Raw genomic sequence first — 18,437 nt, 5'->3', positions numbered from 1 at the left:
AAGTCTAAACTGTTTCCTCACTTTTCTGACCGTTTACTAAGCATACTTTTTATTGTGTTGTGTGCAAAAGCTTGTCTTGAAAATGTAATGTTTCTGTTGTCACGTGTGTTTTACGGGCAGCACGCTTCGCAGAGTGGCTGTTTTTGGTTCCTCAGACAATTGCTTGCTTCAGTTTGCTTGCTTGGGTATTCCAAGACCATGGTTTCTGAGCACACGATTGGCCATTATGAACTAGCAGGTCAAATGGTATAAGCTAAGCAGTCAACAAAAGTTGTGGGCAGAAAATGCCATGTCAGTTAGCAAGGATTCCACTAGCATGAAGTTACATTTACATCCTGCACACCCAGTTGGATTTAATTTGCAGTGAGATACCCTGCCAATGATCAAATATTAGCTAAGACTCTAGAGGGAGTCCCAGGAACAAATTTACCAAGTTAGGATTGTAGATTCTTTAGAGTCCTGGTTCTTTTTTCATTCTTTATTTTTCAACTAGACCTTTTTCTGGACTTTTGTTAAATGATCTTCTATAAGCTAGAATCTAAATTTTTCATTTCTTGTGAAATGGCTGTGTGAAGGTTTCTGGGAAAGTCTTATTGAGATGTTTATGTCAAAGTTCCTCATGGATCTTAAGAGATGTTGTTGAATCCGTGCTTCTGGATCTTCTAAGATCCTGGGCTCACTTTAATTTTACCAAGTGATCTTTCAGAGTACATTAATAGAGCCTACAAAAGTTTTCATATATGAGTTTGAAAGTCAATACCAAGTGTGGTAAAGTTGTTGAATCCACAAATGCTAACATCAACAAGTAGCACTGTTTAAAAGATTGTGAATACTATGCCTTTTTCTTGCATATTTAAATGTCATTAAAGCTCTCACTGGCACTTAAGTTTTAGCTCAGTAGTAAAATTATGTGAAGTTTAGCTTTGGGCATTGAAAAGCATATTTCTAGTGCTGTTCATCAGGTTTTGGCACACCAAACTGTTATTTCCTTACCTCAGTTTTTAGGTAAGTTAGGATTATATAAGCATAGTGACTCAGATTGGGTTCCTATATTATAAGAAAATAAGCATCTGTTATCATATAAAACAACTGGGTTATTCCACACCAACTCAACCAGTTGAGTACATTCTACCATTTCAGATCTGTGCAAAATTCGGTCCTAGACATAATCTTGAGATCCAATTATGATTCTGTAGTTATTAGACCTTTGTGCCCAGCTGTTCTCTGTTGTTGATGATGTCAGGAAGTTACATAATGATGGAAGGTCTCTTAATAAAATGGTGGTGAGTGTGAAGCCATCACACATTTTGGTGTCTTAAAATGACAGTATGTAGTTCATGCAATGCCCAAGTGAGAGTTGAAAGGAAAATTGAATGTCCTGCACAGATGCAAGAATACTATTCTTTTCCAATGCAGGGATCCAATTTCCTCATTTGATGATTCCTAAAGTTCTAGAAGCCTATTTTCAGAATTGGCACTGAATACTACTTAGGAAACTGTCGATAGAAAAGTGGGGACCCATTAAACACCGCTGCGGTGCAAATGCGATCATAGCCAGGCGGACGGGCGCGGTGCGGCGCCGCTGGCCGGCCGGCCGGCCGGCCCCATACTATGCCCAGACAGGATGACGCGGCATTAGTGCTACGGCAAATACTTGTACTGGCAGGAGTGCTACGACATCAGTGAAATGCAGCATAGTTCTGCAAGAGGCTACTCAGACATTAGTTATATGTGACATTTCTTCAGTACTTCTGCTGCAGACTTAGAATAAACAACATGAGTGCCAAACGACAAAATTTATGGTTCTAAAACTTATGCATGTCATTACATCCATGGCAACAGTTTATACAGTCTTTACTCATGCACAGTATTTCTTCTACTGCAGAAATTAATACACGACATGAGTGCTACACGGCAAAACGTGTGCTGCATCCCGTCATTACTTATCCTGCATACTTATATGGTATTGTCTTATAGGCGATATTACTGCAACTGAAACGAGTTATAGGCGACGTAAATGTTACGCAGCACAGTTCGAAAAGTAACAGAAAGCTTTGTAAGCTGTGAAATGTATTTGCGAGAAACGTCATACATACAGATAAGATAGTACTGCGTGTCTTGTCCCTCGAAGAAAAATCTGGGGAAAGGAGAGATGTTATGTACTTCGCCCACATGCGTTAACCGAAGCGAACAGGGCAGTAAATTAAAAGTTCAAAACTGCATGCCGATCCCACTCGACTTTTCAGGTTCTTTTCAAACGGCGAGCCGCGGTTTTTACAAATCATCAACATCCAGGGTTTAAAGCGACTTTTACTTCTTCGGCCAACACTTACATGCGACACTTGTGCAACGCCGTATAGACCACAGTCCGCAAATTGCAACCGCCGGTACTCTAACGTCAGCACAATCCTAGAGAGAACGAACACATGTGAGGACTTGGTTGGGCGAAATCAGACTGCCGGTGCGCACTCCGTGGTGTCGATGCATGATTGCTGCTGTAAATATCGTGATCGACAGCCCCGCGACGAAAATAGTTCTATGGGGCATTTTCTCCGGCTGAAAAACGTATGGTGTACTGTCATAGTGCTGCAAAATAAGTTTTGGGGCTAAGTAGATAAAACAAAAACGGTCAAACTTGCTCAAGATGCATGGAACAGGATGTTTGCCCCGAATGTCGCTCACTTTCCCAGATGAAGGCTGGATGGAGTCCCCGACTGAATACGAAGCTACACTCTTGGCTCGGTGTTCACTGAAACGTGATATTACTTTTACGTGAAAAGTTATACCCATCATTGAGATTTTACGGCCCAAACCACAACTTTTGCTCGTACGCCAAACGCTACAAACACAAAGTCACGGAACATAATACGTAAAGAACTTGCATCAATACCACGCACATTTAATCGCAGTATTGCCCAGTTCGGATTCCTTCCCAACCTGTGTTGTTTGTATGCCCCAGCTAGGTGTCCACGCGTTTCGCGCACCGCGGCAGGCATTAGCAGCAGAAGTAATGTTACGTGTACGCCAAGACTACACATGTTTTTGCGGTATAATTTTTGTCATGTAGCGCTAATTTTGCGTATAAGTGTTTGCAGTAGAAGTAATGCCGTTACTGAAGTGTGAGTTTTGTCATGTAGCACTAATGTGTATAAGTATTTGCAATAGACGTAATGCTACGTGTAAACCATGGCTGTAAAAGTTGTTGGAAAAGAAGTGACGTATAAGTTATTGAGGCATGAGTTTTGTTGTGTAGCTTTTATGTCGTGTAGAAGTATTGTCAGCAGAAGTAACGTCGAAGCACCCCTGTCGGCATGAGTTTTTGGTGGAGCACTAATGTTGTGAAACCCCAGCATCCCCCCCCCCCTCGTGGTAATCCAGAAAGGCGACTCCAAACGGCTGGAATCGATGTTCGAAGGACGATAGCGCCGCGTTATCAGGCTTCTCCCTCCACACGCTACGGCGTCGGTCGTGTCAACTGTGGCTGACATGGCGGCGTGAGCTTCGTCTGAATAGACGGGCCCACGTTTGCAGTGATTTTTAAGCGTTTAACTTCACGCACTTCAAAAGGCAGGGTTTGAACCTGTTAACCGGAAGCTTACAACGACCAGTAAAGGGCCGCGACCTGTCATCAAAAGTATTTTGCTGCCTACCGTTCGGTTCTGCGATTTGTATCAGTCACTTGCAATCATTAGACAGAATGCAGAAACCAAGTCCCGAACAGGGATTTTGCGGCCTTGTGTCTGCCACATATGAACCCGTTGACTGAACTGGATCCGTCACGGTGAGGCCCATTGAGCCTGCTCACATATCCGGGAGCGTCAATCAGCGGGATCCCTTCCAGCCGGGCCCCGGGCTCAGCTCCGTTTGCGGACTTCCAGACAACTAAGCGTCTCATTAGCAACCATTTTCAAGCTGGATCTTCATCACCGTCCACACAACTGCGAACAAATGCACTTATCGCGATTGCATTCTGCACCTCTGGAACTGCCTGTCAGTCGACTTCATTTGTTTGGGCTATTTTGATCATATGGGCCATGACTTCAAACCTGGAGGCAAGTTTCTGGATCGCAGATGGGGACAGTTTAGGAATCGGCAGTTTGGTTGCATGCTGTGTGGATGGGTTGCTAAAGTTGGATGCAAAATCCGCTATCAAGTTTCTGTAGTTTCATGTCTAAGGATGTTTTTCCGTGTCTTATTCATCCAGGTCAAACCCTTATGGCACTGAAGGTGTTTTCCTCATTTTGGCTTTCGCCGACTCCATCTCCATCGACCTCCGACTCCATGTCCGTGTTGTGTTCGCTCCCCCTGCTTGAGATTACCTAGAAATTAATAATTTCAGAAGCGCTCTAACCATTTTGCCTACCCAGTCAAGGCTTGCACCGCTAACTGACCACACCACAGCCCTATCGCCTTAGACCATGACTCCAGCCGTCTGGAGTGGTTTTTCTGGATCAGCGCTGTAGGTGGCCGACAACTGCCGTTAGCATGGGCGCGGCCGGACCGGCCGGCAGGGGTCCACGGGGCCGGATGGCCAGGGGTGCCGCGCCGCGCCGGTCTGCCCGGCATGATCGCATCCATACTGTTCGGGTGTATAACGAACCCCCACTTTTCTTTTGATGATTCAGTCAATCAATTCCCAACGAATCCGAGGTGTCATCGAATTTTGTATTATTTTTTTTTTTGGATGAGTTAAGCAAAGAAACCAATAATGATGCCAATGATGCAATGCATGTTTTTATTGTCAGCTATAACATTGTGCTCCCAACATATTCTGTTATACTACGATCGAAGAAAGCGCGATGTTTGCGAAGTTGTCATCGTTTTACGTAGCGCATTTCAATCATTACGTCATTTCTGACGTCATCACCGACGGAAAACGGCTAGGTGCAGAGGCTTACAAAATCATGTATCGTGATCAAAGCACGAGATAACTAAGAATACCAAGTTTTGTCCAGATCTGAGCGGGTTGTATACAAAATTGCACTTCGAAACATCGGGAGGCCTTTTTGATAGTTATGTCTGTATATGATAAGGTTCTTCATTATCTTTCAGTTCAACTAGAAAGAGAGAAAGCAAATAGCATTCAACACGATTCACTATGAGGATCATCGCTGGAGCTACGGCTGCTTTGTAAGTATCTACTATCATACCTGGTTGGTATGTTACTATTGAGGCTCTTTGCTGCCTGCTTGCTCTCCATTGTGTCCAAGCTATATATGTGTAAGCGCTGAAAGGTGAGTGTACTATATTTGTATAGGGTTTTAACTGAAATATGCATCTTGGAGATCACTCGGTACAGTTCACAGTCCCGCCTTTAGGACCCAACGCCCTCTCGTTTCTGACGTTTGCGCCTGCGGAGATGTGCAGATTTCCAAGGTTTCCGAGGCGTGCGTGACGCCATAGAAACGTCATTCAAATCCTGCCGCCGTATTGGCCATGCAGCGCTCAAGGCTAGGAGGAATGCGATCGTCGAGTCGTTCAGATCTGTAAAGCAAGCTAGAATCGTTGAATTGTTCCTGTCTGGTGTATTTCTACACGATTGTTGGCATCAACGGACTTTACTTTGGCGCTCAACCGATGCAATGTGTTCAGGGTAACTTTCGAACGCGAATCACGTTTTGTGCTTCATAGTACATAAATTTGGGCGTCGGTACTAGTAAGGACGGAGAAAAGATCGAATCGTATAACGAATCGAATAATGGAATAACGTTAGAAAAGCGCCGCAACCCACTATGTGAATACAAGTAAAAAACAAAATCACGGATATATACAAGAACAGCACGAGGAAGTGCCAAAAATGCGCACCCATAACGATATTAGGGTTTCGCAAATACGCACCGATTTCCGAGCTACCTCTCGACAAGCTGAAGTACTGCAAGTGAGTCAGCCCGTCCGCTATAGTAGCAGTTTTCGCACGACCAGTCTGGTAGCGACTTTGACGTCACGCAAAGTTTCATGGCGGGATCAAGCGATAACGTGTTGAGTAGCGCATGTACTTGATAGTGCAGTGGTGCTGTCTAGAGCAATCTTTTGCACTTAGAAGCGTACAAAAAGTAACAATTGAGCTTGTTTCATCGTATATGATGCTTGCATCACTTGCCTGCAAGTGTCAAACATTGTCTTTAAGGGGGTCCGTCGCTCAGGGAGAACGCATTACGCTGATATTCAGCCCTCTGATAAAAGCCGTCAATAATATCTAAGAGGGAGGGGGGAGTGAGAAAATGGGCATGAGTAATTGTCATTGCCACCATATTCCGGAGGGAACAGCGACCCAGGCACGCAGGAACGGTTGACCTGTGCAAACATTTTCATCGTCGTATCATTCATAGTCAAATAGTCGTTCCAAAACAACAGCGCCAGGTCATCGTTTGAGTACATAAGGCAATCAGACACATGCTATGGGATATGCTATCGAGAGTCTGACACGCTCTCAGACTGGGCCACCAATATTGGCGATTGGTCAAGGATTCCTGCTCCTCTTCCAGGCCAAGAAAATTGGTTATATCGCCTGTCCTCAATGTGTTTTTTTTGTTGTAGAAAAGCGCGTAGCATGTCCTAGCAACAACTGTGTCGGTCGTAGCTTGTGTATAAGCTTGTATGTGTTTATACATGTGGTTATTTCCTTTTTCAGGAGTCGACGAGTGTCTGCTTCCGCCATTGGGAGCAACAACTTTGTCAAAGGTATGGCTATTGATGGCTCAGTTAGTACGATTGGATGTCGTATTGCGAGAATGACATACATTCTGGTGTGTCACTTCTGACTGCATGTCTGTGATAGTCACTGTACATTCCTGTGGTCTACTTGCGCACAGAGTGCATGCGTGTTCGCGTCAGGTGTGGCTCGTTCTTGTCATTAACTTTTGACTTGTGGTGCGGCGTGCTATTTTCTTCGGGCATCGTGTCCGGTAACGAGCCATCTCTTTACCTTACTGCTATCTCTTTTCTGCTCTGCTACTTTACTTCCGTCTTCCGGATTCTGCTGTGGCTTCATGAGGTGTTGGGGCCGCTGCCGGCGTCTGAGTGGGCTGAAGTCGGGGCTGGGACCGGTGCGCGTGTGGGTTTGGGGCTGAGGATGGACCGTGACTGAGCTCCGACTGAGGTGTGGCTAAGTCACACAGGGCCGGAAGTCGGTTATCTGAAGATGGCTAGAGTTTGACGTAGTTTGGTACATCAATGTGACTGATTTCTGACCAGTTCCCGATATGCTGGCTGGTGTTGAAGCCTGACCTAGACAGACCAATCGGACCTAGACTAGTCAGATTAATGTGGGATTAATATATGACTGGGATTGCGGTCTGCTTCAGTCTGAGGTTGTATGAGTCTGAGATCTGACTGAGTCTGATGCGTGACTGACATTGATGTGTGGGTCTGAAGTCTGTTAAAGCCAGGGCTAATTTAGCCTGAAGTCTGCCAAAACTGAAGTCTGACATTGTGAGATATGGCCAGGACTCAAGTCTGATTGAGACTGATGTGTGACCAAGGCTGGAAATCCGACGGTATCAGCTCTGGCTGAGACCGAAGTCAGACTGAGTACCTGATTGATACGGAAGCTGGATTCGGTCTGAGATTCGACTAAGAATTAAGTCTGAGACTTGGGTCTAAGATGTGACTGAGAACTGAGTCTGACCTAAACTGAGCTCTGCTTGCGACTGAGGTATGACAGACTGGCGCCTGAATGAGTCTGACGTGTGACTGGGTGCGATCGACATTAGGCGCGGTCCGAAATCTGACCGAGCCTGAAGTCTGAATGAGGCTGAAGTCCGGCTGGGACTGAGTCTGAGGCCCGGTACTGGCCGAGCCGGCGGTCTGACCGCGCGCGCCTGCTGACAGCGGCCGGCCGCGGCCTTAGCTCGGCCCCACCAGAGCTGCCGCCCTGCGATTTCACGCCATCCGCCTACCAGGTACCGGGTTGCGGCCGCGGGTGCCACTAACCGCTCCGGGCAGTAACGGGCAGTCCGGGCAGTCCTGCGGACTCCGACAGTCGGCCGTCCGTCGGCCCTCTAACCTGACGGCGGGCCGCTTCTAACGCCCCGGGCAGTAACGGGCAGTCAGGGCAGTTCTGCTGACTCCCCGATAGTCGACCGTCCGTCGGCCCCCTAACCTGACGGTGGGCCACCTGTAAACGGGCCGGGCAAGTAGCGTGCAGTCCCGGGGGGCAGTTCTGCTGGCTCGCTGACAGTCGGCCGTCCGTCGCCCTCTAACCTGACGGTGGGCCGCCTTTAACGGGCCGGGCAGTAGCGGGCAGTCCGGGCGGTTCTGCTGGCTCGCCGACAGTCGGTTGCCCGTCGGCCCTCTAATCTGACGGTGGGCCGCCTTTAACGGGCCGGGCAGTAGCGGGCAGTTCGGGCAGTTCTGCTGGCTCGCCGACAGTCGGTTGTCCGTTGGCCCTCTAACTTGACGGTGGGTCGCCACTAACACTCCGAGCAGGCGGGCGGCGCTTCTCAGCGACTGATACATGCAGCCGTTCTCTAGCCCTGCGCCGTTTGCCGTCTGGGGGCGCTGCCACCCAGCTTTGACGCGCTGGCCGCTCCGCGTCATTATCGCCGCGCGTAGACCCTCTTTGACAGCAGACGTACTTGCCTCCCCTGCCGGTGGCCCTCTGAAGCGGATGCCTGTGAGCATGCTGAGCGCTGGCGGGCCGACAACGGGCCGTGCGGGTCTGCTGAGAACACTCCGCCCTGGGCTAGAGTCGCGGCCACCCGACAGCGGACCGGCGGCAGTGCCTACCGAAGAGCTCTCCTCTCCCACCTGTCGGGGTTGACGTCTGCTCGTGTGTGCAAGGTTCTCCTTAGTAGTGGTGCGCCGGTCGCGGTCCGTCGGCCATCTAACCTGACTGTGGGCTGCCACGGCCCGGGCAGCCACTAGTAGTCCTCCCCGCGGTCCGTCGGCCCTATAACCTGACGGTGGGCTGCCACCAACGGTCCGGGCAGCCACCAGTCCTCCCCGCGGTCCGTCGGCCCTCTTACCTGGCTTTGGGCCGCCACTTACGGTCCGGGCAGCCACTAGCGGTCCCCCCAGTAATGATGCGCTGGTCGCGGTCCGTTCGCGGTGCTCAGACGCTCAGGCGGACGCGAATGGGACGGCCGCTGTGTGAGGGCGGGGCATGCGGCGGGTCCTGGCTGCCCTGGAAGCGCTCGGGGCAACGGGGCCAGGGCTGGACAAGGGTTGCTGCTGCTCAGCTTTTACATATAAAACGACACTCCGTTCCTTTTCTGAAAGTTTGTGTGCACTTTTCGCGATGCAACTGGCTGCATTAGGCTGATGGGAACTGCTTATATGGGACTTGCTATGTACTCAGGATGACACTGGGGCTGCGTGTGAAATACAACGTCGCTAGAATGTCGTACGTGAAATTGGACGTGCTTTAGTGATTTTCAGAATATGCCATTTTTACGCCATGTTGTGTTCAAAATTTATACTCTCCGATCCAGAACTCTAAACGAACGACCCAGTGCATACGCCCCCTCCGCAGTGTTGGCCTCGGCTAGCACGACCCCGTTCCACCAAGCCGCGTCAGTGCTCCTCATCGAACCGCTGGTTACATCCTTTGTAGTCAGTGAAGGCCGCGGGCTATGCAGAATGCACCGGTTTTGTCTAGCTCGTACTCTCGCTTGAGACAATTTTCCCACACCGATAGCTGGGACGTTGGCTGAGCTGCTCCATGGCCGGTGTAGGACGGCAGGCTGGACCAGCCGTCCTCCATGGCTGGTGTAGGACGGCAGGCTGGACCAGCCGTCCTCCATGGCTGGCGTAGGACGACAGGCTGGACCAGCCGTCCTCCATGGCCGGTGTTGGACGGCGGGCTGGACCAGCCGTCCTCCATGGCTGGTGTAGGACGACGGGCGCCGATGTGAGCCGTCACATTCCAACCCAGCATGGATGACAGCGCTGTCACTGACTGGTCCAGTCTGAAGCCGCTGGTCGGCGTGTTGTCCTCTCTGGCCCGTCTTCATGCCTGTCTGACATTCGTCTGTCCGGCAGGTCTATGGTATCAGTCGGCCGCAGTCGTTAACCCCTCGTGCTATTGCCCATGGCGTGCTATTGCCCTTGTGACCCGCTGCTAAGCGGTGTGACCGGTCTGTGACCTTTGCGGATAGACCCTTCTCACACGCTGGCTGCCTGTCGCTGAGGCGGTGACCCGACCTCCGCCCGCGCCGCTGTGCGGACGTGTTCATGACCGCCGTTGACGCGGTGCTGCTAACCCGCCCGCCGGCGCGGCTCAGCGAGGCGTGTGACTGACTCGGACGGACCCCTGTTGGGCCGCCGCGGCCCGTGTGCTGAGGCCAGCGGCCGGTCCGCTGTGGAGGCCGCCACAGTGAGCCGGCGCTAACCGGCGCGCCCGACCGGCCGGCAGGGGCCCGACCCCGAGCGGGGTGAGCCGCGTGCGCCGCGACCACCTGAGCCGGCGCTGCTGGCCTCCTTCCTGCGGCCGGTGATCATCCACCAGGGCCACATGCAGGTACCTGTTCGACCACACCGGCCGACGCTACCTGGACCTGTTCGGCGGCATCGTGACAGTCAGCGTGGGACACTGCCACCCGTGAGTGGACTGTGGACTGCGCTGCGGCCCGGTCCTGTCGGGGGTCGTCAGGGGATTCGGGATAGTACCACGCAGCGTGGGACACTGCCACCCGTGAGTGGACTGTGGACTGCGCCGCGGCCCGGTCCTGTCGGGGGTCGTCAGGGATTCGGGATAGTACCCGCAGCGTGGGACACTGCCACCCGTGAGTGGACTGTGGACCGCGCTGCGGCCCGGTCCGTCGGGGGTCGTCAGGGATTCGGGATAGTACCCGCAGCGTGGGACACTGCCACCCGTGAGTGGACTGTGGACCGCGCCGCGGCCCGGTCCCGTCGGGGGTCGTCAGGGATTCGGGATAGTACCCGCAGCGTGGGACACTGCCACCCGTGAGTGGACTGTGGACCGCGCCGCGGCCCGGTCCCGTCGGGGGTCGTCAGGGATTCGGGATAGCACCCGCAGCGTGGGACACTACCACCCGCTAGTGGACTGTCGACCGCGCCGCGGCCCGGTCCTGTCGGGGGTCGTCAGGGATTCGGGATAGTACCCGCAGCGTGGGGCACTGCCACCCGTGAGTGGACTGTCGACCGCGCCGCGGCCCGGTCCTGTCGGGGGTCGTCAGGGATTCGGGAATAGCACCCGCAGCGTGGGACGCTGCCACCGCTAGTGGACTGTGGACCGCGCTGTGGCCCGGTCCCGTCGGGGGACTTCGGGGGATCGGGCATAGCACTCTAGCGTGCCGTCCTGGGCGCATCTGTGTGGACTCGCCGGTCGCAAGCGCGGGTCGAGCTGCAGGCTATCATGAGCTGCTACCATCTACATCGAGATCTGGATGACAGTAGGTATGAAACATTTATCGTGCGATTGCCATCGGGCTAGAACTTTTAAGCTGACCCTCTCATGCATGAGTGTGGCCAAGCTCTCATAGTGGGTAGCTTAGTCAGTTGGTAAAGCACTCGTTGTCGACCGTATGTGAAAAGGGCATGGATTTGAACCTCGCTGCCGGCTCAGAGCTGCGTCCTGCTTACAAAGAGTCGTGCTTGCGTAGAGATAACGACGCTGAATAACCTGATATGTAGGCTGCGCCTGGAACTCAACGTCAGGCGTTCCGTGCCGGGGTCTCCTGTGGTGATCCGACCCTGGTGTGCCGCCGATGGCGTGCAGTGGCTGGCTGTCTTGGCTGCAGGAAGGTGACGGCGGCCGCTAGGGAGCAGATGGATCGGCTCTGGCACACCACCAACATCTACCTGCCACCCCAAGATCCACGAGTACACGGAGCGACTGCTGGCCACCATGCCGTCCCACTTGCAGGTGGGTCGAGGCCGCGGGACTGGGCAACAGTGGTGCGACAGTCGCAGGGATCCGGTGATGACCTTGGAATTCACGATTGCTTCGGGCCCTCAGAAAGTTCCTGGAATTCTTGGATGAATGAGAGCTTTGCTGAATGAATTTCTGGAATTCTTGAATGAGATGAGAGCTTTGCCCATCGCCCCGAAGATCCTTGGCCGTATTCTGAGGGCTCCTATGGTTTGACTTGCATACTTTGTGTTACTTGGGACGGCATGCGACGGCTGAACAACTCGATTCAGACTACCTGTTAGCGGCCTTGGGACCCGCTGTCTGTTCTTGCACTCGTCGGCCGTTCTCTAGCGCATCATCTGTTCCCGAGCTCGTGGTTCGCTCATCTGTACTGGCCTTTTGAAACCGTTTCACAAGAATCGCCTGAACCCGGGAAGCGACCCCGTTTGTACAGCCGTGCCGCGACTACCCTCCCCCCCCCCCCCCACTTCCCGGAACGGCAAACAATCCGTGCCCTCACACGTTGGTGACCGCTCCTACCGACGGGGACCACTCCGTTGTGACCAGTCACGCTCCTCTTCCGGCGTAGGTGGTGCACCTGGTTAACAGCGGCTCGAGGCCAACGGACCTGGCGGTGCTGCTGGCGCGGCTCTCCACCGGCCACTTTGACGTCATCTCGCTGCGCAACGCCTACCACGGCATGGGGCCGCACGGCATGGCGCTCACAGCACCACAGCACCTGGAAGTACAAACGTGGCGCACATGTTCGGCGTACACCACGTGAGTGACTGGGGCGGCGGGAGCGGCGGGCTGCCGGGGGGGGGGGGGGGGGGGGGGAGGAGGACTGTCGGTGGACTGGGGCGGGTGGGAGGGACGGACGGCCTGGACCATGAGTGTGGGGGGGGGGGGGGGAGGGAGGGCGGCTGTCGGTGACCGGGGCAGGGGAGGGGGGCTGTTGGTGACTGGGGCGGGTGAGAGGGGCGGACTGCAGTGCCGCCTATGGGGTGTGTGGGGCTGGAGCCAATCCGTGATTGACCGGCGTACAATGGACCAGGTTTGCCGGTTCGAAACCAGCAGTTTGTCGACGGGGCGGCCGACCGAATGGGACAATCCTGTGTCTTCTTTGGTTGTTTTTTATTCGCAGAGTCTAATCCTGGGCTTACTTGGGCTTAGAGATTCCAAGGAACCTGGGAAATGCTAGAAGAAGCAAACTAAGCAAGGGATGATTACACCTCTCTTGATGTTCGACCGTCTGAGCTAGAGCCTCGCAATGAGCCGCTACGAGTTGCTTGTGATGACGGGGAGCCATCAGCGTCCAGATCTACCGTTTCTAAGCCAACTGGTGACCTAGGTCAAGGCTGTGATCCGAGCATGTATAGTTGCCCGTGGGGCGGCAATGTTCCGCTGACCTGACCTGACCTGACCTGACCTGACCTGACAGGCGATGAACGCCGACCCGTACCGCGGCCCGTGGGGCGGCGCCCGGTGCCGCGACTCGCCGGTGCAGACGGACCGTCACTGTGACTGCGCCGCCGGCCACTGCCAGGCCAGCCAGCTGTACGCCGACCAGCTGGCCGAGACGCTCCGCTACTCCTGCCCCAAGGGACGCGTGGCCGCCTTCTTCGCCGAGAGCATACAGGTGAACGGTCCGCTGCTCAGAGTGGGGGGTCGGGGGGGGGGGGGGCGGCGGGGGGGAGGGGACGGATACGTAGAGGTTGACGGGCCGTGCTGAGGGTGACGCGTACAGGCTAAACGCGTGCTTGGCTGCGTTGGAGATGGAATCGTAGTGACTGTAGCTGTGTATGCCCGTACGCGCAGTCTGGCAGCTGAGTCAAATAGACGCAAAGACCGGCCCTCGTCTGGGGACTGTGGTGTGAAAGACGGCACCGCGCTAACCCCTCAGCAGTCCGCACGAAGAGAAACAGCACCGTACGCTCTCTGGGACACCTCGGGGCCCCGATGAATAGCTCGGGTGGCGGCTAGGTACCCACTAGGGGGCGACACCGCCCCGCTCGGTCCTGCTCGCTCCAGGCCGAAGCCCTCCCGCTCGGGTCACGTGCGCCCGGACGGAGGCGACACGCGGGACTCCGGGTTTTCGTGAGAGATTGACCCGTGAGAAAATCGTCCAACTTTGTGGCATCAGAGGGGACGGTAAATTCAGGCGCGATGTCAGTCACTTTCTGAGGGAGTGAAGTGCGGAGTTCGACAAGTTTGGCCAGTAAAGTACGAAGTGGTTTTGATCCTTCGTATGTGTAGCGATGTGATATTCTCTGCATCGGCGCTCCTCGGCTGGGCCCGTCCCCGTCGGTTATTCGGCGTGCGTGTCTCTGGGTGTGACTAGGGCCCACCTCCCGCCTCAGCGGGGCGTGCCCCCGTCGGTACTACGGCGTGCTTGTCTGGGGTTTGTGACTACGCTCAGCTGAGCGTGCCCCCGTAGGTATTACGGCCGTGCGTGTCTTGGGAGGGGGCGGGGGATACACCCAACTCGGCTGGCGTGTCCTCGTCAGCGTGCTGTCACGCTGTGCCACTGACAGGAGGCCCCGCCGGCAGGGTTGTCGGCGGCACCGTCCAGTTCCCCATCGGCTACCTGCAGAAGGCGGAGGCCCTGGTCCGCGACCACGGTGGTCTGCTGGTATGGACGAGGGTACGGCCGGGCAAGGGCCGCGTCCCGGGCCAGGCTGCCGGATTCAGTCGCAGGGCGGTTGGAAGGTCGAGGGGGAGCGTTTGTTTGTATCGTGTGGCGGGTGTGCATTCATATCATTATTGACTGCGTTGTCGTTTGTCATGAACAGTGCGCAAGACTTGGATTTGAGGCATGGCTGCCACCATTAGGCTCCCAAGGCTGATGGCCAAAAGCCGGATGACAAACGCCATGAAACACGTCATCGGCTAGTTCGTCTCCACTGTGCTGTGATCCGTGGCGTGTTGTTAATGCCAAACCACTCTGCTTTTTTGACTGCATGCTTTAGCGGTATGGCTGGGCAAGAGTGCCAAATGTCAGCGGTGAATAGCTCTGTGGAGCTGTTCGTCTCGGCACTCCGGCGCGCCTCCCCGCGTGCGCCATCACGAGCACGCTCGTGCCCGGCGCACTGCCGACCTGTCCGGGCGACGCGCGCCGTCCGCGGCCCCCGCCCGGCGGCTGTCGCCGACGTCAGCCGGCCTGCCGGCAGGTCCAGACGGGCTTCGGTCGCACCGGGGAGCACTTCTGGGCGTTCGAGGGTCACGGCGTGCGGCCTGACATCGTCACCATGGCCAAGGGCATCGGAAACGGCTTCCCCTGGCGGCCGTGGTCACCACCAAGGAGGTGAGGCGGCGATGCCACGCGACCGGCCCCCTACAGGCGGGTCGGGCTAGCCGCCAGGCGTCGCGTGATGGCTTCGTATACTCGCTCAGCGCTTCCTATGCGTCGCTCTGTCACAATTTTCCGACAAAGGCCGGCTTCGTTTACTTACGATGGGACAATTGGCCGGAATTGATGTTGCTTGGCTGCCTGCCAGCACCAATTAATTCTCGCCAGTTGGAATATGCCTGATCTGGACCAGCGAGTGGCGGCTTTTGATAGACGGTTTATGTAACCAAGGCCTCATAAATAATCTGAAATATCTGGGACTGAAACACGAAGATATGGATGCTTTAACATTAGACTGCTCTCCTTGATTGTAGTGACGGCTTCAAGGGAGCGGCCACGGGCCTGCCCTGGGTGGGACCTGCTGGGGCCCCGCGAGGAGGGAGAGGTTACGTTCCTTCGCAAAGCTGACCATCGCCTCAACTCCATCTGGTGTCTGTAAAAGCTCCAGCATGTCCCTGGCGCATTAAAACGACCAAACAAAACGTGGCACGTGTCCTTATTGTCTTGTGTTGCTCTGAGGTCACACAGTTGTGTGTAGAGAGCTCACCGGGCATTGCGGGGCCTCCACCTGACCCGTCATTGTGCGCGCGAGGCGGATAGCCGCCGGTGAAATGGCTTTCTAGACATACAGCACGTCTTATAGTCTCAAGTCTCAAAATGTGCGCGTTGTTTGGCTCGAGTTACCTGAGAAGCTTTGCTGAAACGGCAACCGACCTGAGTTGGCCGACCGGGTGTTGGGTGCTGTAGCACTGTGAGACCGTACTGGAGTCCCATTTCAACTCCGCATGGGAGAGTTGTCAGATATGAATTTGCCTAATAAGAACTGCTTGCGCAGCAGGAAACAGGCTGCTCTGTTGGGGCTCAGAGTGTTGTGTGGCTCATGATAAATCGGTCTATTTTGGTGTGTGCTGACAAAAACGTTTTTTACGCGATGGTGGCGACTACCTGTTCAGCTGTCTGTTTGTGGTGCCTGCCCCCGTGCGGGAGGCGTGTACGGACCTGATCCGGTGGCACCTGACACCTAACACCTGTCGCCTGACATCTGTCGTCTGACGCCTGACATCTCTGACACCTGTCGTCTGACACCTGTCGTCTGACGCCTTCGTCTGTTGGTGCCTGCAGGTGGCGGCCAAGATGTCAGAGGCGCTGCACTTCAACACGTACGGCGGCGGGCCCGTCTCGTCGGCCGTTGGCATCGCTGTACTTGATGTGAGTGTGAGACGCCCGGGAGGCCGCCCCGGCGGCGTTGGCCAGCGGCCACACACGCCCCGTACACGGGCGGGGGCGGGAGGGACGTTTCCTGTCGGGTCCGCGCCGCTGAAGGGTGCTGGGTCGCGTCGCCGACTGTTTTGTGCGGTCGCGGCGGCGAGGGGCGAGGGCGGCGCGTGTGCAGCTGGGCGTGGCTTCGGTGCCCGGTTGTTGTGCTGAGCACCATGTCGCCAGTCTGGGTACAAGCGGGGCCACTTTCCATCTCGACGCACCAACCTGGGCAGTCAGAGGTGCCCCGTCGGCGTCGCGGGTGGGTGGAGCGGGGGGATTTGGGTGGAGCGTCGGGATCACAGTCTGCCTCGCTGCCATGTCCCCTGAGCCGCGGCAATGGTCTGGTGGTGGCCGCGTCAGGAGCTCGGGCTCGAAGCCCGTTTGCGCCATGGTCCCTGGCCCCGGTGGTGTAAGAGGCGTTTGCGGCAAGGAGCGTCACGTCGCTTTCTCACTGTGTCTTCTGTACGGAGCGTCGCTGAAGAGCGGCGCCGGCGCCGTGTGCACATCTCACGCCCTTGCCGGCGCCGGCCAGGCGCTGGCCGAGGACGGCTGCCAGGAGCGCGCCGGCCGGCTGGGCACGCGGCTGCTGCACGCGCTGGCCCAGCTGCGCGACCGCCACCCGGCCGTGGGCGACGTGCGCGGCAAGGGCCTGATGATCGGCATCGAGCTGGTGGCGGAGCCGCGCGGCCGGCAGCCGCTCGGCGCCGACGCCGTCGGCGACGTCTGGGAGCACGCCAAGGACCGCGGGCTGCTCGTCGGCAGGGGCGGACACTTCGGAAACGTGAGCAGCGGCACGCGGCCGCGCCGCCGCCGCCGACGGCGGTGTGGAGGGAATGTGCCTCCGGCTGCGGCCGAACGCGCGGCGACGCGGTGGGGAACGTCAGGGGACATCACGTGGGGGGGGGGGGGGGGGGGGGGTTACAAGTCGGCCGGCAGGCGTAGCTTGTGTGTGGGTGGACTACCAGTCCGCTGCGCCCGTTTTTTACGTCTGACTTTGGTGGCATGTTTAAGTTTGGAGATAAACGTGTTTGTGTGATGGTGTGATGAGCGTCGTTTTCTTCTTGCGTGTTGTTTCATGTGCTATGCTGGTGCATGGATATCCACATACGTTAAACTATACATCAGACCAGCATTGGTGCTGGAAATATTTCGCATCGTTAACGACTGTTTTGGCTAAAGGGCTGAAGAACAAATGCGTGCTATCAGGTTGCTGTTTAGGTACCTCATGGACGCATATTTGATTCGCTACATCACAGTCAACATTGAGTCCACGCCTGTGGTGTCGGCGGTACGTGATGTCGGATGTGGTGTCGGCGGTGGGTGTTGAGTCGGCTGTCCGCCGGTGCCGTCGGACGCCTGTGGTGTCGTGGGTGCGTGTGATGTCGGCTGTGGTGTCGGTGGACGTGTGATGTCGCCTGTGATGTCGGTGGTGTGTGTGATGCGGCTGTGGTGTCGGCGGTGCGGTGTGGTGATGTCGGCTGTCGACGCCTGTGCTGTCGGCGGTGTGTGGGATGTCGCTGTCCGCCGGTGCTCTCGGACGCCTGGTTGCGATGTGACGTCGCCGGCGATGGTGACCGCCGCCTGCCCGTGCAGTGACCCCTCGGCCGGCCGGCAGGGTGCTGAGGATCAAGCCGCCCATGTGCATCACGGACGAGGACGTGGATTTCGCCGTCGCTGTTCTGGACGAGGCGTTCACGGCTCACCTGCCTCAGTAGGCCTCCGGCCGCTGCTGCGGGGGCAGCCGCGTCGCCTCCAGTGGCCCGGGCGGTCCCCAGGGATCAGTATGGCGCCGGCCTCTCGTGCTTGCCGCGCTATCCCCGCACACGTGCCAACTGGTATCTGGGAAAGCAAGCGATCTGTACCGAAAGGGGGTCGGCGAGGGGCGGGGGGGGGGGGCAGCGCGTGCGGGAGGTGGAGACGGCTTCTCGTACCGTCTGGCGTTCCACATGCGATCGAGCTTATTTGCTGCTCGGGCTTGCGTGAGTGACACTGCCTGGGGATTTGTTATCGGGC

The 18,437-nt window shown here is 55.8% G+C and overlaps 1 pseudogene; it reads left to right on the top strand.

Annotated features, from left to right (window-relative positions):
• Positions 1–5,061: 5,061 nt before the first annotated feature.
• Positions 5,062–18,157, top strand: LOC119098620 (alanine--glyoxylate aminotransferase 2, mitochondrial-like; annotated as a pseudogene).
• Positions 18,158–18,437: the final 280 nt, after the last annotated feature.

Source organism: Pollicipes pollicipes, unplaced genomic scaffold (assembly GCF_011947565.3).
Source record: "Pollicipes pollicipes isolate AB1234 unplaced genomic scaffold, Ppol_2.1 Scaffold_4740;HRSCAF=5597_pilon_pilon_pilon, whole genome shotgun sequence".
NCBI lineage: Eukaryota > Metazoa > Arthropoda > Thecostraca > Pollicipedomorpha > Pollicipedidae > Pollicipes > Pollicipes pollicipes.
Note: the sequence above shows the minus strand (reverse complement) of the source record. Positions and strands in the feature narration are given on the sequence as shown.